The 20,352-nt window shown below is 49.9% G+C and overlaps 1 protein-coding gene across 2 annotated transcripts in view; it reads left to right on the top strand.

Annotated features, from left to right (window-relative positions):
- Window positions 1–285: 285 nt before the first annotated feature.
- LRRC4C (leucine rich repeat containing 4C) overlaps window positions 286–20,352 on the top strand; it is a 970,587-nt gene continuing 950,520 nt past the window's right edge. For both annotated transcript variants that reach the window (XM_075325244.1, XM_075325245.1), the window contains exon 1: window positions 286–1,146. The gene's annotated coding sequence lies outside the window, so the exon portion shown is untranslated. The remainder of the gene's footprint in view (window positions 1,147–20,352) is intronic.

Here is a 20,352-nt window from a genome sequence, read left to right as displayed (position 1 = left end):
AAGTAAGATAATGATATGCATTCCTCTCCCACTATACATTCATGCAGTCACTGTGCAGCATTCTCCATAGATGACAGGGCTGCAGGATCTGGCTGCTGTCCATGGTGCTGAGCTTGGATTCCCCCCTTTTGAGCAGCACTGACACTCACCCATATGATTATGCCACACATCCAGCATGCTACTGCTTAGCAGTATAAAGCCTTATGTCAATGTTCACACACACATGCATGACAATATTGCACAAAGCCTCCTGGGTGTCATTGGTATTCCTGGTACCACTTCTCCTCCTCTCTGGCTCCTGTTGGATCCATTACAGATGCAATCTATGGGCAGAGAGTGGCACCTCTAATGACTACAGCACATACCTCTCTCACAGCCTCCCTTTCTCTGATTCCTAAATGATTTAGCACCTCCTCTCTGTCCCTGCTGAAGCCAATGCCACAGCTGCTGCCGGGACTGAAATGCTGCTGAATTCACAGTGAACAGAGAAGCTTCAGATTTGGGAGCAGAAGACAGAATCTGCAACGTCTTAAAGACTCCAGCCACTGGATCCCCCCATTCCTCCACCTTTCTCCATCCTTCCAGCTGTATGTAGAGATGCTGGGAGCTGGGGAGATGCAGTGATCAGGACACAGGCAGAGGCAGCAGGCACTGGGGCTGATGGAGGGGTTTGATGTTGCAGCAGAGGATCCCTGCTCACAAGGTATGACTCCTCCTTGGTGACCCCCTCCAAGACTGATCTCTTTTGGACAAATTCTATGTGGGATATACAGGTGCTTGGAAAGAGTCCTGGATTTGTTCTGATTTAAATACAATGCTGGAGGTGGCCATGCCATCTGCAGGAACAAGCAACTCCAATCTGTTAGCCAGGCATTGATCCTGTCCTCACCACCCTCATCCATGCTGCTGCTGCTGCTGCTGCTGCTGCTGTGATTAACCTGCTGGAGTGGCCTTTTTTTTTTAATCCAATCTTATACCCTTAACCTGCAATTAGTGGATGAAATAAAAGGGAAATCCTTGCCATCCTTTAAATCAGTTTTTTTTTTATGGTTGTTCCATGTGACTTACAAAACTGATAGAAACATACAGAGTGATGGAAGAGAACACATTCCCTTAGACAAGGAGGATCAATATCTTGTCAAATGGGTAAGTCATGTATTCTCTTAGCACATTACATTTGTATTATTCCTATGGGAAGCATGTTTTCTGCAGTTACCATCTTCTATCAAGCTGAAGATCTAGTGGACTTGGCTTTCTTCATCCAGTTAGGGTTCAGCTCTGGGATTGTGCAATATTTGATACATTTGTTTATTTATTTATATTTATATGTATCAATATTTAACATTCCATGTTCATTATCTTCTTTACCTCTGAACTAAACTGAATATCTAGTGGACTTGGCTTCCTTCTCACAGTTAGGGTTCAGCTCTTGGATTGTCTAATGTTTGATACATTTGTTTATTTATTTACATTTCTATGTAACAATATTTGGATTCATTTTTCTCATTTTCTTCTTTACCTCTGAACTAAAGCTGGACTTGGCTTTCTTCATCCAGTTAGGGTTCAGCTCTCGCATTGTGTAATATTTGATACAATTGCTTATTTATATTTATATGTAGCAATATTCAACATTCCATGTTCATTGTCTTCTTTACCCCTGAACTAAAGCAAAGATCTAGTGGACTTGGCTTTCTTCACCCAGTTAGGGTTAATCTTGGATTGTGCAATATTTTATACATTTGTTTATATATATATATATATATATATATATATATATATATATATATATATATATATATATATATATATATATATATGTATATGTATATGTATATATATATATATATATATATATATATATATATATATGTTTTTATATACATTCCATGCTCATTATCTTCTTTACCTCTGAACTAAAGCGAAGATCTAATGGACTTGGCTTTCTTCACATAGGGATAAACTCTGGGATTGTGCAATATTTGATACATTTGTTCATTTATTTATATTTAAATGTAGCAATATTTAACATTCCATGTTTATTATCTTCTTTACCTCTGATCTAAACTGAAGATCTAGTGGACTTGGCTTTCTTCACCCAGTTAGGGTTAAGCTATAGGATTGTATAATATTTGATACATTATTTATATTTATATGTAACAATATTTGGATTTATTTTGCTCATTGTCTTCTTTACCTCTGAACTAAATCTGAAGATCTAGTAGACTTGGCTTTCTTCACCCAGTTAGGATTAAACTCTGGGATTATGCAATACTTGATACATTTGTTTATTTATTTATATTTATATGTAACAATAATTAACATTCCCAGCTTATTGTCTTCTTTACCTCTAATTAAAGCAGAATTTTCTCCATGGAGATATGGATTATTAATATTATGTTGCATGCATTTCTAAATTATTATATACCCCTCTAAATGGCATTGGCACCAACATTGTCCCCTTCTTCCCATATAAATGCCCTTTCTTTTCAGTTCCTATTCATATACAGAGCAGCTATTTTCCCTTCTACTAGGAAATTGGGGAATGGTGTTAATTCTCTTATCCCAGCATATTGCACCCAGCCTAGTTAGGAGAGGAGCAGTCAGGCACTTTGCAGATAGTAAAACTTGCCTAAGGTAAAATCTCCTTTCATCCTACCAGTGACTAATACAGATCCTTTAAGTACTAGGTATCATTACCAGCTGAGAGTGCATATAGCCAGTAGTGGCTCATTACATGGTGCGTGGTGAAAAGCTTAAGGATGGCAATGAAAGAGTTCATTGGAAGCCCAGGAATTAATTAATACTGTGCTTTTTTTTATATGAGAAGCCTGCAGCAGCCTCTCAGTCTGTGCTTTGTCAGAGCCTTGGCCCCTTCCTGCTCAGTACTTTGTGTAATAAGATGAAGGGCATTATTATACTCCACTCTTCAAGCTTCCCATCTACTCTTCTAGGTTTTTTTCTGTTGCTGGGAGGCAAAAAACAGCCAAGAAAACACATAAATCCTACATCAATGCACCATCTCTACACCTGCCCATTGACCTGTCCTGTAACATGATACAACATGGTCCATGCTATGGCCACCATAGCCCTGTCCACATCAGGCTCTTAAGGAGATTGCACAGCTCTGGAATTCATGCTTAGATCTTGGCCATTTAATTTACTTAAAGAGCATTTCATTGTGTCAGCAGCATCAGCAGCAGAATAGCCTCTCCGGGCTGCACCGCCAACACATTATACACCAAGGGACCAGAGTGTAACGAGACAATGTCCACACTACACAGCAACCCACCACACACAGCACAGCAACCCACCACACACAGCACAACAACCCAACACACACAGCACAGCAACCCAACACACACAGCGACCCACCACACACAGCACAGCAACCCAACACACACAGCACAGCAACCCACCACACACAGCACAGCAACCCAACACACACAGCACAGCAACCCAACACACAGCACAGCAACCCAACACACACAGCACATCAACCCAACACACACAGCACAGCAACCCAACCCACCACACACAGCACAGCAACCCAACACACACAGCACAGCAACCCAACACACACAGCACAGCAACCCAACCCACCACACACAGCACAGCAACCCAACCCACCACACACTACACAGCAACCCAACACACACAGCACAGCAACCCAACACACACAACACAGCAACCCAACCCACCACACATAGCACAGCAACCCAACCCACCACACACTACACAGCAACCCAACACACACAGCACAGCAACCCAACACACACAACACAGCAACCCAACCCACCACACACAGCACAGCAACCCAACCCACCACACACAGCACAGCAACCCACCACATACAGCACAGCAACCCACCACACACAGCACAGCAACCCACCACACACAGCACAGCAACCCAACCCACCACACACAACACAGCAACCCACCACACACAGCACAGCAACCCACCACATACAGCACAGCAACCCACCACACACACCACAGCAACCCACCACACACAGCACAGCAACCCAACACACCACACACAGCAACCCAACCCACCACACACAGCACAGCAACCCAACCCACCACACACAGCACAGCAACCCACCACACACAGCACAGCAACCCACCACACACAGCACAGCAACCCACCACACACAGCACAGCAACCCACCACACAGCAACCCACCACACACAGCACAGCAATCCAACACACCACACACAGCACAGCAACCCAACACACCACACACAACACAGCAACCCACCACACACAGCACAGCAACCCACCACACACAGCACAGCAACCCACCACACACAGCACAGCAACCCACCACACACAACACAGCAACCCACCACACACAGCACAGCAACCCACCACACACAGCACAGCAACCCACCACACACAGCACAGCAACCCACCACACACAGCACAGCAACCCACCACATACAGCACAGCAACCCACCACACACACCACAGCAACCCACCACACACAGCACAGCAACCCAACACACACAGCACAGCAACCCAACACCACACACAGCAACCCAACCCACCACACACAGCACAGCAACCCAAACCACCACACACAGCACAGCAACCCACCACACACAGCACAGCAACCCACCACACACAGCACAGCAACCCACCACACACAGCACAGCAACCCACCACACACAGTACAGCAACCCACCACACACAGTACAGCAACCCACCACACACAGCACAGCAACCCACCACACACAGCAACCCACCACACACAGCACAGCAACCCACCACACACAGCAACCCACCACACACAGCAACCCACCACACACAGCACAGCAACCCACCACACACAGCACAGCAACCCACCACACACAGCACAGCAACCCACCACACACAGCACAGCAACCCACCACACACAACACAGCAGCCCACCACACACAACACAGCAGCCCACCACACACAACACAGAAGCCCACCACACACAACTGTGTCCTATCACCAGCCGGCTCTGTGCATTAGAAGCCTGCTGATTATTCACCTAGGAAACTACAACTGCTGCCTTCCCATAAGCACAGATTTCATTTAAGAAGCAGATAGATGCTCAGTAAATAATGGTTTGCTCCATTGCAGTCAAGGCTTGTGATTGTGTCCCACTATGGGCTGAAGCTGGGGAAAAAACACATTGCTACAGATGGTGTCAGCATATGAAGTTGGAAGCAGGGAGTATGGAGCTGGCAGTATTGAGTAGGGAGCAGGGAGCATGGAGCAGGGACATGGAGCAGGGAGCATGGAGGTGGGATCATGGAGCACGGAGAATGGAGCTGGCAGCAGTGAGCAGGGAGCATAGAGCAGGGAGGTGGGATCATGGAGCACGGAGAATGGAGCTAGAAAAAGGGAGCTCAGAGCTTGGACCATGGAGCAGGGATGATGGAGCTGGAAGTTTGGATCAGGGAGCTGAGAGTATGGAGCTGGGAACATTGAGCAGCGAGCATGGAGTAGGAAGCATGAAGCAAAGAGCATCAAGAATGGAGAATGGAGCTAGAAAAAGGGAGCTCAAAGCTTGGATGATGGAGCTGGGTGTAGGGAGCAAGAACCTTGGAGCAGGGAGCATGGAGCCATGAGTAGGCAGCTGGAAGCATGGAGGTGGGAGCAAAGAGAAGGGAACATGTAGCTGGGATCAGGGAGCCAGCACTTGTATACTGCAGCCTCTTCATGTCTATGTGTAGACTCCATTAACATATGGATATATTGCCAACAACTAATCCAATAAATGTGCAATGAACAATCAAAACCTTCAAAGAACCTCACACTGCTGGTGACCGTGCCAAGTTTAAAGTACATTAAAAGGTACCTACTGGGGATCATCGAATACTTCGATTATTCGGCTTCGCAAATATTTTCCGAATACCTCGCCGCTATTCGACTATTCGATGCTCAATGTAAGTCTATGGGAAACCAGAATAACAACTATTCAGTACTATTCGGGCTTCCCATAGACTTACATTGCGCATCGAATAGTCTAATAGCGGCTAGGTATTCAGAAAATATTCGCAAAGCCGAATATTTGAGGTATTCGATCATCCCTAGTACCTACCCATCTATTTATCTATATGTCCGTCTATCTATCAACATCTGAGTTGGCCCCTAACCAGGTCAGCTTGGTAGCAATTACAGGGGCACACTCTGATCGTAGGTATAGGGGAACCTCAGCAGATGACCACGGTGTTTCTGGAAATGAATCTCTATGCAAAGGCTAACATTGATATTACCGCCATATGGTGACCATATATTGGTAGATACTAGTGTTGCGGGCGGCGGGGCGCTGCGCTCGCTAACGCTTGGGTCCGGCGCTGCAGCTGCTGTTCGGTGGCTCGAGCGGTGGGCCGGATCCAGGGACTCAAGCGGCGCTCCTCGCCCATGAGTGAAAAGGGGGGGTGGTTTGTTTGGGGGATTTAGCCCGTGATGCCACCCATGGGTTGTGGTGAAGTTGGGCACCACCGCTGCTGGTGACGGGGATCCCGGGAGCGATGGTAGGGAGCAGCTGGGATGTTGTTTTCTCCCTCCGTGGGTAGGGGTTGGTGGTCCCGGGGCCCGGTGGTGTGACGGGGAGGCAGGGTTGGTGAGGTGCAGGGACAGCGCAGCGCGGTGCCGGATGGCACGGGTGTACTCACTCAGCAATAGATGCACAACGTCTCCGGTAAACCAAACGGCTGGATGGACGGGTCCCGCAGCCGGCTGCAGTGTCCCTCCCCGGACAGGTGATGGTGGCTGTCTCTCCCTGCACCTTGATGTTCTTGTTTGACTACTATGGATCCCCAAAGGTAGTCCGCTCCCCGGTGTATAGATACCGGAGGAGCCCCTTTTGCCCGCAGGTGCTGGCCCTTGGATTTCTAGCCGGTGGCGGTGGCTGTATATCCTCACGGTGTGGACGGTTGCCTTCAATCGGGACTTGGTCATTAGGAAACCCCTGGGGTTCCTGTCACATTCGGATTTGACTATTGACGGCGGCTCCAAGCCTGGTCGGGGTCCGATGGCCCTGCCTGGGTGTGCTTAGCTTCACTCCGTTCCCCAGTCCGGTACCGGAGGGCCACCGCCCAGCCCCGGTCCTTACGGCTCTGGGGAGTTCCACCAACTCCTGCAGACGGCCACCACCGTCTGCCAACCTTGCTGTCAGTGCCTGGACTCCTACCCACACACACGCAGTACGTGACCTCTCACTTTCACCTCCAAACTCTAACCGTCTGCTTTTCCCACCTCCAGGCCTGTTAACCCCTAGGTGGGCGGGGCCAACCGCCTGGCTCCGCCCCACCTAGTGTGGACATCAGACCCTGGAGGGAGGCAACAAGGGTTTTTGTCTGACTAATGTAACTGTCCGGGGGTGGGGGTGTGTTTTGTCTGTGGCTACCTGGCTAGTGCAGGGCGCCACACTAGTCCTGCCAGGGCCGCCATCAGGACATTACTAGTGGAACTCCTGTAGCGGGCCCGGTGAGCAGGAGGCAGGAGGCGGGGCCCGGACACGCTGACAGGCCCCTCCCCTTTCATTCCTCTGCTCCCCGAGCCCCAGCGCAGGGGGCGTTAACAGTACACTGCGCAGGGCGGGCTGGTCGTGCAGTGAGCAGGAGGCGGGGCCTGGACAAGCTGACAGCCCGGGCCCCTCCCCTTTTATTTCTCTGCTCCCCAGGCCCCATGGGCAGGGGGTGGAGACGTTGCACAGACAGCACCTGCAGTCGCACAGGGGCCCCAAGCGGGAGCGGCCCCTAGAGCCTGAAAACGTACTGGGTACGTCATAGCTCCCTGGTACTTAAGGACCCATGACGTACCCAGTACGTCACGGTGAGATCGTGGCCCCGGAGGCTGCGATCGCTGCAGATACCTTAGATTCGGGGAGGAGGGGCCTCTGCCTGACCTCAGGAGGGTGGTGTCTCCTCCCCGGACCTAAGGAGGCTGTGATTGGCTGACGAACACCGCTCAGCCAATCACAGCCACTGTAATGTTCCAACCATTGAAAATGGCTGTAACATTAAAATCCAGCCCTGATCAGTGCAGCTGTAGCACCGATCATTGGCTGGAGCTGGGTGACCTCTGCTGCACCCGCCCCCAGCTCTGATTGGAGAGATTGGCCTTGTGACCAATCTCTCCAATCACTGTGGATCTGGGGCCGGTGACCACTCCCCTCAGCTTCACTCCAGCGTTCGTGGAAGGTGAGAAGAGTGATCAGTTAGTTACAGACACTGTCTCCTTTCAGCCGCCGCCATTGCCCCAGCCCCCACCCTTCAGCTGCAGCAGTCACTGCCCCTGATCCAGCAGCACTGAACCCATCTGCTGCGTCCTCTCCATCTGCCATCGCCTCTCCCATCAGCCGCTGCCCCCTCCCTCATCTGCTGCCCCCTCTCCACCTCTCACCTTCCTCCATCTGCTGTGATCTCTCCACCTTCTGTGACCCCATCCCCACCTGCTGTGACCCCATCCCCACCTGCTGTGACCCCATCCCCACCTGCTGTGACCCCATCCCCAACTGCTGTGACCCCCTCCGACCTGCTGTGACCCCCTCCCACCTGCTGTGACCCCCACCCACCTGCTGTGACCCCCTCCCACCTGCTGTGACCCCCTCCCACCTGCTGTGAACCCCTCCCCCACCTGCTGTGACCCCCCCCACCTGCTGTGACCCACCCCCACCTGCTGTGACCCACCCCCACCTGCTGTGGACCGTCCCACCCCCACCTGCTGTGGACTGTCCCACCCCCACCTGCTGTGAGACCGTCCCACCCCCACCTGCTGTGAGACCGTCCCACCCCCACCTGCTGTGAGACCGTCCCACCCCCACCTGCTGTGAGACCGTCCCACCCCCACCTGCTGTGAGACCGTCCCACCCCCACCTGCTGTGAGACCGTCCCACCCCCACCTACTGTGAGACCGTCCCACCCCCACCTGCTGTGAGACCGTCCCACCCCCACCTGCTGTGAGACCGTCCCACCGTCTATCCGTCCCTCTGTCCCTCTCTCTCTCATCTATCTGTAGCACCCACAGGGCAGGGGTTAAATGTTACTTGTTGCCGGGCCGGTGCTGTCGGGTCAGGGGGATGTCACAGGTGGCCCTGCCCGGCTTCGTGGCCTCGAGGTGTACAATAGAAGGGGATTTGGATGATGGTGGGGAATGATGAGGATGATAGTCTTGTGACGCCACCTGTGGTACGTGGCCAGGGATTAGCCGCCGCTGCTGTCGCTGTCCTCCGGGGCGGATGGTGTTGCAGCACGGATGGTTCTGCTCCCCACAGGTGGAGCGGGGCGCCGGGGAGGATGATGAGGAGAGTAGTGGCCGTTGCTGCCGAAGCGCGAGGCGACGGCAATCAAAAGGCTGAATCAGCTGCTGTGGTTCCAGCCGTGATGGGCCCCAGCTGATCCCGGATCCGTTGGAGGTTAGAACCGGTCCGGTGGTCGATGGGCCCTTCCTTCTTGCGCCTTTACAGATGGATCCCCGTGGCCTGATGCTGTTTGGGGACCCCGGTTTGTGTAGTGTTAGCTCCTGTCCCGTGTGTAGGTGACGCGGGGCCGCTGTGGGGCTTGACTGTAATCACGACTCCGGACCCTATGTGGCACTGTGCTCCGGGATCTCGTGGTGGTCAGAGGGACCTGCAATCCCCCTGTCCTGCAGATTCTGGTGATACAAGGTGAAGTCTGTTCCACCCTAAGGCTCTGCACCCTGAACCGCACCGGTCCCACTCCTGTTCTCTCCTGCTGGAGAACACTCTAACTGTTGTGTAAGCTCCTAACTCCCCCCGGTGGCTGCTCCTCCCCCGGTTCCCTGTCACTAGTGGGTGGCCGCCTCCCATGTTTGGTGACTACTTTAAGACCCGACCCTAGCCTGGTCCCCAATGGGGAGGGCAACCTGGTTGTGTATGAGTTTGTGTTGTGGAACTGGTACCGACCTCCTCTGGATCCAGTATGAGTACTGCACCTTAAGTGAGGTGCAGTACCATGTGGTGACTGAGGCCACAGGGGCGCCACATATCTATCATCTATCTATCTAGCCGTCTATCTATGATTCTATCTGCTGAAAGAGCCTTAAAGGGAATCTGTCAGCAGGTTTTTGCTCCCCCATCTGAGAGCAGCATAAAGTAGAAACAGAGACCCTGATTCCAGCAATGTGTCACTTACTGGGCTGTTTGCTTTCATTGTGATAAAATCCATGTTTTCTCTGATGAGGATTTAGCAGTTATACAGAGCTCATGAATATGCTGGACTACCTGCAGCATGACAAGTAGTCCTGTAATGATGATCTCCTGCTGATTAACCAGTGATGTTATCAAAGCTACACTAAGCAGCCCAATAAGTGACAATCGCTGGAATCAGGATCTCTTCCCCTATGTTATGCTGCGCTCAGGTAAGGTGTTAAAAACCTGGTGACAGATTCCCTTTGAAGGGGTTGTCAGGTCTAAATCCACAAGTCAGCATTATCACAATTTGGTTTCAATTAGTTTAAAAACTGTGACACATTCCCTTAAAGAAAAAAAATAGACATAGCAAAAATGAATATATACCAAAGAAGTAGATTTAAAAAGAAAAAAAAAAGTTAGAGTAGAGTAGAGCCCGGCCAAAAGAGTCTACCTAGTCGTGGAGGCTTAAAAAAATCTTTTGGCCAAAACAAAATCTGATGGCTGCGTGTGTGATACGGTGTTCAGTGTAAAGGGTTAATGTGTGATTGGTGCGGCTGTAGTGCAGAAGTGAAGTTTTCCAAGAGTGGCGGTGGGACTGTGGAAGATTCGAGGGGTGGAGGCGGAGCTGGAGCTGGGGCGGAGCTGGAGCTGGGGTGGAGGCGGAGCTGGGGCGGAGCTGGAGCTGGGGCGGAGCCATGGTGGAGGCGGAGCTAGGGCGGAGCCTCAAGGGGGCCCCGATTGTTTGCCAGTATGGGGCCCTGAAATTCCTAGTGGCAGCCCTGAGTCCTGCAGTACAGCACAGTTATAGATAGTGATTTGCTGCTGATGTTTTTTCTGATGCAGTCGGTCACTTTTCCCATCTTTTCCTTCTGGTCCAGACCGACATGACGACTTCTCCAGCCACAACTCATCTGCAGAGGTTACAACATGGACACATCTGGCTTCTCACATTTCCAGCCCCGACCCCATCTATTCCCGACCTGCACAAACTCCTCATCCTCCTGATACCCCAATACTGAGCCGCTGCTGCTGTATGTGCCCCTATTACTGCACCTGCTGTGGGGCACAGAACAGGGCTCCTCTTACTGCCCCACATAATAATGCACCCCTGTGCCCCTTACATAGTGAAATGCTTCACTCGTGAGCTGTAGATAGTAACATTGCCTCTTAGAAAATATTAATGCCCTGTGCAAGTTCCCATATAAGTGTGTCCACGTTTTACCCCTAGACAGAAGACTTAATAGCCTATGTGCACCTTTGATGATGCCCTTAGTGGGAATATTTTGTGTGGACTCCATTATTTTTCAGCACCGCCTTAACTCTCTTGGGTTTGGAGGTAGCTAGAGGTTCATAGGAGCCGCTGGATCCTCTTCACCTCTTCATCCTCCATGAGGTCATCCCGGAGCTGGTGGATGTTACAGACCTTGCGCTCCTCCACCTTCTGTTTGAGGAGGCCCCACAGATGCTCCATAGAGATTAGGTTTGGAGACGATTAGCAATTCAGTGGTGGTCTTGGCAGTGTTTGGGGTTGTTATCATGTTGGAATATGAAGGGAGGGGATCGTGCTCTGCTGCAGTATGTCACAGGACATGTTGGCATTCATGTCCCCTGAATGACTGTAGCCCCCACAGCCGGCAGCGCTAATGTAGCCCCAAACCATGACCCTCCACCACCATGCCTGATTGTAGGCGGGACACAATTGTCTTTGTCCTTCGCACCTGGTTATCACCACATATGCTTGACAAAATCTGAACCAAATAACTTTATCTTGGTCTTGTGAGACCACAGGATGCTTCCAGTAATCCATGCCTTTAGTCTGCTTGCTTTCAACAAACTGTTTGCAGCCTTTTTTATGTATCTCTTTAAAATAGGCTTCATTCTGGAATGATAGCCATGCAGTGCAATGTGATGCAGTGTGCGGTGTATAGTCTGAGCACTGACAGGCATACACCCCACCCCTATAGCCTCTGCAGTTAGTGGCATATGGTCTGAGCACTGACAGGCGGACCCCCCAACCCTGTAACCTCTTCAGTGTGTGGTGTATGGTCTGAACACTGACAGGCGTACCCCCCACCCCTGTAACCTCTGCATTGTGCGGCGTATGGTATGAGCACTGACAGGCGGACCCCCCACCCCTGTAACCTCTGCACTGTGCGGTATATGGTCTGAGCACTAACAGGTGGACCCCCCCACCCCTGTAACCTCTGCACTGTGCGGCGTATGGTCTGAGCACTGACAGGTGGACCCCCCCACCCCTGTAACCTCTGCACTGTGCGGTATATGGTCTGAGCACTAACAGGTGGACCCCCCCACCCCTGTAACCTCTGCACTGTGCGGCGTATGGTCTGAGCACTGACAGGTGGACCCCCCACCCCTGTAACCTCTGCACTGTGCGGTATATGGTCTGAGCACTGACAGGTGGACCCCCCACCCCTGTAACCTCTGCACTGTGCGGCATATGGTATCAGCACTGACAGGTGGACCCCCCACCCCTGTAACCTCTGCATTGTGCGGCGTATGGTCTGAGCAGTGACAGGTGGACCCCCCACCCCTGTAAAGTCTGCAGAGTGTAGTGATTGGTCTGAGCACTGACAGGCGGACATCCCAGTCCTATAACCTCTGCAGCAATGCTGGCAGCACTTATGTCTACTCTGAAAAGACGACCTCTGGATATAACGCTGAGCACGTGCACTCAGCTTCTGTGGTCAGCCATGGTGAGGCCTGATCTGAGTGGATCCTGTCTTGTTATACCGCTGTATGGTCTTGGCCACCGTGCTGCAGCTCAGTGTCAGAGTGGAGACAATATTCTTATAGGCTCAGTCATCCTTGTGTAGAGAAACAATTCTTTTTTTTCACACCCTCCGAGAATTCTTTGCCATGAGGAGCCATGTTTAGCTTCCAGTGACCAGTATGAGAGAGTGTGTGAGAGATAACACCAAATGTAACACCCCTGCCCCCCATTCATACCGGAGACCTTGTAACACTAATGAGTCACATGACACCGGGGAGGGAAAATGTCTAATTGGGCACAATTTGGCCATTTTCACTTAGGGGTGTACTCACTTTTGTTGCCAGTGGTTTAGACTTTAATGGCTGTGTGAAGTTATTTAGAGAACACCAAATTTACCCTGTTATACAATCTGCGCACTGACACTGTACATCACCCATACTTCATACACCCATTACCCATTTGCCCATGAATGCCGGTGACTGCTCCGGTGCAGAATGTCTTGGACTCCTCTATTTCCCAGCAGCATTCAGTAGTCACAGTCGCTCTGCCTCCTGACTGCAGACACTGGGGGACAATCCTCCGCCGGACGGCACTGTCTCATCCAGACGTGCATTAGTGTTCTGGAGGTGCGAGCATAATGGTACATACTGCAGAGATAATTGCTGGAGTGTGTAAAATGTGATAATGTGCGGATGCAAGTAATTACCGATTATTAAATATTCTACTTAATTTTTCCGATTTTCTCTTTGCTTTCTATGTAGTTCTGTTTCTCTTACTATACATTCATTAAAGCAGAATTAGGACTGAGTCAATGGCAAATTTCGAGTATTTACTCCATCTATCTATCTATCTATGTCTCTATCTATGTCTCTATCTATGTCTCTATCTATGTCTCTATCCCTCTATCCCTCTATCTATCTATCTATCTATCTATGTCTCTATCTATGTCTCTATCTATCCCTCTATCCCTCTATCTATCTATCTATCTATCATCTATCTATCTATCTATCTATCTATCTATCTATGTCTCTATCTATGTCTCTATCTATGTCTCTATCTATGTCTCTATCTATCCCTCTATCCCTCTATCTATCTATCTATCTATGTCTCTATCTATGTCTCTATCTATGTCTATCTATGTCTCTATCTATGTCTCTATCTATCCCTCTATCCCTCTATCTATCTATCTATCTATCTATCTAGCTATCTATGTCTCTATCTATGTCTCTATCTATGTCTCTGTCTATCCCTCTATCCCTCTATCTATCTATCTATCTATCTATCTATCTATGTCTCTATCTATGTCTCTATCTATGTCTCTATCTATGTCTCTATCTATCCCTCTATCCCTCTATCTATCTATCTATCTATCTATCTATCTATCTATCTATCTATCTATCTATCTATCTATCTATCTATCTATCTATCTATCCCTCTATCTATCCCTCTATCTATCTATCCCTCTATCTATCTATCTATCTATCTATCTATCTATCTATCCCTCTATCTATCCCTCTATCTATCTATCTATCTATCTATCCCTCTATCTCTCTATCTCTCTATCTCTCTATCCCTCTATCTATCCCTCTATCTATCCCACAATGCAAGACTCTGCTTTTGTGAATCTACCTTCAAGCGCTTAACAATCCGTCTTCCGTCGGCTGATAGTCCATATTGGATTGTGTTTCTTAGTGTATCAGTCTTGCAGGGATGGTTCATAATTGATGCCGTCATTGCTCTATCCGATGCTCAGCATTGTGCTTGGTGATGTGTGGCTCGGCATTGTGCTTGGTGATGTATAGCTCGGCATTGTGCTTGGTGATGTATGGCTCCGCATTGTGCTTGGTGATGTACGGCTCGGCATTGTGCTTGGTGATGTACGGCTCGGCATTGTGCTTGGTAATGTACGGCTCGGCATTGTGCTTGGTGATGTATGGCTCCGCATTGTGCTTGGTGATGTACGGCTCAGCTTTGTGCTTCGTGATATATGGCTCAGCATTGTGCTTGGTGATGTACGGCTCAGCATTGGGCTTGGTGATGTACGGTTCAGCATTGTGCTTGGTGATGTACGGCTCGGCATTGTGCTTGGTGATGTACGGCTCAGCATTGGGCTTGGTGATGTACGGTTCAGCATTGGGCTTGGTGATGTACGGTTCAGCATTGTCCTTGGTGATGTACGGCTCAGCATTGTGCTTGGTGACGTACGGCTCAGCATTGTGCTTGGTGATGTATGGCTCAGCATTGTGCTTGGTGATGTACGGCTCAGCATTGTGCTTGGTGTTGTAAGGCTCAGCATTGTGCTTGGTGGTGTATGGGTCAGCATTGTGCTTGGTGATGTATGGCTCGGCATTGTGCTTGGTGATGTACGGCTCGGCATTGTGCTTGGTGATGTATGGCTCAGCATTGTGCTTGGTGATGTATGGCTCGGCATTGTGCTTGGTGATGTATGGCTCAGCATTGTGCTTGGTGATGTATGGCTCAGCATTGTGCTTGGTGATGTACGGCTCGGCATTGTGCTTGGTAATGTATGGCTCGGCATTGTGCTTGGTGATGTACGGCTCAGAATTGTGCTTGGTGATGTACGGCTCGGCATTGTGCTTGGTGATGTATGGCTCGGCATTGTGCTTGGTGATGTATGGCTCGGCATTGTGCTTGGTGATGTACGGCTCAGCATTGTGCTTGGTGATGTATGGCTCAGCATTGTGCTTGGTGATGTACGGCTCCGCATTGTGCTTGGTGATGTACGGCTCAGCATTTTGCTTGGTGATGTACGGCTCAGCATTGTGCCTGGTGATGTACGGCTCAGCATTGTGCTTGGTGATGTACGGCTCAGCATTGTGCTTGGTGATGTACGGCTCAGCATTGTGCTTGGTGATGTACGGCTCAGCATTGTGCTTGGTGATGTACGGCTCGGCATTGTGCTTGGTAATGTATGGCTCAGCATTGTGCTTGGTGATGTACGGCTCATCATTGTGCTTGGTGATGTACAGCTCGGCATTGTGCTTGGTAATGTATGGCTCCGCATTGTGCTTGGTGATGTACGGCTCGGCATTGTGCTTGGTGATGTATGGCTCCGCATTGTGCTTGGTGATGTACGGCTCAGCTTTGTGCTTCGTGATATATGGCTCAGCATTGTGCTTGGTGATGTACGGCTCAGCATTGGGCTTGGTGATGTACGGTTCAGCATTGGGCTTGGTGATGTACGGTTCAGCATTGTGCTTGGTGATGTACGGCTCGGCATTGTGCTTGGTGATGTACGGCTCAGCATTGGGCTTGGTGATGTACGGTTCAGCATTGGGCTTGGTGATGTACGGTTCAGCATTGTGCTTGGTGATGTACGGCTCGGCATTGTGCTTGGTGATGTACGGCTCAGCATTGGGCTTGGTGATGTACGGTTCAGTATTGTGCTTGGTGATATACGGTTCAGCATTGTGCTTGATGATGTACGGCTCGGCATTGTGCTTGGTGATGTACGGCTCAGCATTGTGCTTGGTGATGTACGGCTCAGCATTGTGCTTGGTGATGTACGGCTCAGCATTGGGCTTGGTGATGTACGGTTCAGCATTGTCCTTGGTGATGTACGGCTCAGCATTGTGCTTGGTGATGTACGGCTCAGCATTGTGCTTGGTGATGTATGGCTCAGCATTGTGCTTGGTGATGTACGGCTCAGCATTGTGCTTGGTGTTGTAAGGCTCAGCATTGTGCTTGGTGGTGTATGGGTCAGCATTGTGCTTGGTGATGTATGGCTCGGCATTGTGCTTGGTGATGTACGGCTCGGCATTGTGCTTGGTGATGTATGGCTCAGCATTGTGCTTGGTGATGTATGGCTCGGCATTGTGCTTGGTGATGTATGGCTCAGCATTGTGCTTGGTGATGTATGGCTCAGCATTGTGCTTGGTGATGTACGGCTCGGCATTGTGCTTGGTAATGTATGGCTCGGCATTGTGCTTGGTGATGTACGGCTCAGAATTGTGCTTGGTGATGTACGGCTCGGCATTGTGCTTGGTGATGTATGGCTCGGCATTGTGCTTGGTGATGTATGGCTCGGCATTGTGCTTGGTGATGTACGGCTCAGCATTGTGCTTGGTGATGTATGGCTCAGCATTGTGCTTGGTGATGTACGGCTCCGCATTGTGCTTGGTGATGTACGGCTCAGCATTTTGCTTGGTGATGTACGGCTCAGCATTGTGCCTGGTGATGTACGGCTCAGCATTGTGCTTGGTGATGTACGGCTCAGCATTGTGCTTGGTGATGTACGGCTCAGCATTGTGCTTGGTGATGTACGGCTCAGCATTGTGCTTGGTGATGTACGGCTCAGCATTGTGCTTGGTGGTGTATGGCTCGGCATTGTGCTTGGTGATGTACGGCTCGGCATTGTGCTTGGTGGTGTATGGCTCGGCATTGTGCTTGGTGATGTACGGCTCGGCATTGTGCTTGGTGGTGTATGGCTCGGCATTGTGCCTGGTGATGTATGGCTCGGCATTGTGCTTGGTGATGTACGGCTCGGCATTGTGCTTGGTGGTGTATGGCTCAGCATTGTGCTTGGTGATGTACGGCTCGGCATTGTGCTTGGTGATGTACGGCTCGGCATTGTGCTTGGTGATGTACGGCTCAGCATTGTGCTTGGTGATGTACGGCTCGGCATTGTGCTTGGTGATGTACGGCTCGGCATTGTGCTTGGTGATGTACGGCTCGGCATTGTGCTTGGTGATGTACGGCTCGGCATTGTGCTTGGTGATGTACGGCTCGGCATTGTGCTTGGTGATGTACGGCTCGGCATTGTGCTTGGTGGTGTATAGCTCGGCATTGTGCTTGGTGATGTACGGCTCGGCATTGTGCTTGGTGATGTATGGCTCGGCATTGTGCTTGGTGGTGTATGGCTCGGCATTGTGCTTGGTGATGTACGGCTCGGCATTGTGCTTGGTGGTGTATGGGTCAGCATTGTGCCTGGTGATGTATGGCTCGGCATTGTGCCTGGTGATGTACGGATCGGCATTGTGCTTGGTGATGTATGGCTCGGCATTGTGCCTGGTGATGTATGGCTCGGCATTGTGCCTGGTGATGTACGGCTCGGCATTGTGCTTGGTGATGTATGGCTCGGCATTGTGCCTGGTGATGTACGGATCGGCATTGTGCTTGGTGATGTATGGCTCGGCATTGTGCCTGGTGATGTATGGCTCAGCATTGTGCCTGGTGATGTATGGCTCGGCATTGTGCCTGGTGATGTACGGCTCGGCATTGTGCTTGGTGATGTACGGCTCGGTATCAGTGAGCTCCCTTAGATGGCATGGCTGTGGCCAGAGATATATTGGAAGGAGGGGCTGGGGTCTATACCCCGGGCTGGAGAGGTGCTGGAGGTCATACACAGGGGGAGAGGGGCTGGATGTTATACACCAGGGGTGGGGGAGGGGGGGCAAGGGGCTGGAGGTTTTACATCAGGGGCAATGGGGACTGCCTTTATACCCCAGGGGGCAATGGCTGTATGGGAAGCAGGAATTGGCTGATTAAGACATCACAATAATTGTATCCATACAGTGTTTGTAAACATCTTTCCATTATTGTTACAATGTTGCAAACACTTGAGATGTATAATTCTGGGGCTCATTCGGGGGTAATATCGATACATAAGGTAAATTAAGGGCAGGGCCTGACAGATAAGTCCAGAAGTTGGGGCATTGGTTTTATCTGGAGAACCATGGCCTGATGAATAAATGATAATGAAGACGCTAAATCATTTATCGCAGTGAGGACATCATCTACATTGTGACCTTCAGCGCAGATCTGTGCATGAAATAAAGAATAACAGCGGTAAATGAGTCGGGATCTGACATAAATGAGCCAATATTATCTGAGGGAACTGACGTTCTTGTGTCCGTGTGACGTCGCAGTGACGCCGCACGACCCACCCCCTTAGGAAGGAGGCAGGTCGCCGGCCATAGCGACGTCGCAGGGCAGGTAAGTGCGAGTGAAGCTGCCGTAGCGATAATGTTCGCTACGGCAGCTATCACAAGAGATTGCCTCTGCGACGGGGGCGGGTGCTATCGAGCTCGACATCGCTAGCATCGGCCAGCGATGTTGCAGTGTGCAAAGTACTCCTTTGGGTAAAAGAAAAGAGATCACATCAGTAGTGGAAAAGCGAAAGCATCAGAACTACAACAACAATAAAGATATTCATGAACCTCTTAAGCTGGTGTCACACACAGCGACGACGACAACGACGTCGCTGCTACGTCACCATTTTCTGTGACGTTGCAGCGACGTCCCGTCGCTGTCGCTGTGTGTGACATCCAGCAACGAGCTGACCCTGCTGTGAGGTCGCCGGTCGTTGCTGAATGTCCAGCTTGATTTTTTGGTCGTCGCTCTCCCGCTGTGAAGCACACATCGCTGTGTGTGACAGCGAGAGAGCGACGAAATGAAGCGAGCAGGGAGCAGGAGCCGGCGTCTGGCAGCTGCGGAAAGCTGTAACCAAGGTAAACATCGGGTAACCAAGGGAAGACCTGTGTACTGTAGCTAGGAGAGCAAGGAGCCAGCGCTAAGCGCAGCTCCCTGCTCTCTGCACATGTAGCACAGCGACGTTATGATCGCTGCTGCGTCGCTGTGTTTGACAGCTAAGCAGCGATCATAACAGCGACTTACAAGGTCGCTGTTACGTCACAGAAAATGGTGACGTAACAGCGACGTCGTTGTCGCTGTCGCTTAGTGTGAACCCAGCTTTAAAGATCAGCTTAAAGGAGCAGATTAGATAGCAGAAGTATATTAGGAAAGTGTTAGTTAGGAAGAGTTAGGACAAAAGAAAGAGGATCCAATTAGTAGTGGAAAACTTCTTTAAGGCTAGGTCATCAGTATCTTAGTCCTGGATAATAACTATATGGCTAAATTCATGCTTCTTTTAGTTACAATACCAGGCAACAATAATAGGAGTGCCTCAGTATGAAGAAGAAGATTCTTTCCTGATTTCATACAATTCCTTATATCCTGATTGTTGTCCAACCTGACTTTTTTGGAGCAATCTGCTGTTCCTTTCCAAGGCACAGAAGGAACCATTTTACTAGTAAGAGAGAAAATAACAAACATCTTATTATACCAGTCAATCTTTCTCATTGTGCAAACCCAGAACAATGCAAAAGCAATAAATACTTTTTTTGTTTTTGTTGTTAGCTGCAGTTTAACTCCAACATCGGAGAACTGAGCAATGAATAAACAAATGGTAGAAATATAAAAGCTCTTTAGTTTTAATGGCAATTTAAAAATCAGTAGCAAAGTATGAGGTGTTACAGACGCTGCAGCGTTTTGGACAAGATTCAGGTTCCGTTCAGAAAAGAAGCAATGGACTCTGATTAATACCTCGTCGGGGGGTTTCACCAGGAATATTAAGCATTTAATTAGACAGAGGGAATATAATGGAGAGCACTGGGCCCTCTGGTGACTCGTGGTCGGATTTATCAAACATTACATGACGCTTCTGTTACAATGTATCACTAGAATGTT

The sequence above is a fragment of the Anomaloglossus baeobatrachus genome, chromosome 10 (assembly GCF_048569485.1).
Source record: "Anomaloglossus baeobatrachus isolate aAnoBae1 chromosome 10, aAnoBae1.hap1, whole genome shotgun sequence".
Lineage (NCBI taxonomy): Eukaryota > Metazoa > Chordata > Amphibia > Anura > Aromobatidae > Anomaloglossus > Anomaloglossus baeobatrachus.
The sequence above is the reverse complement of the archived record's forward strand: the minus strand, read 5'-3'. Positions and strand labels throughout refer to the sequence as shown.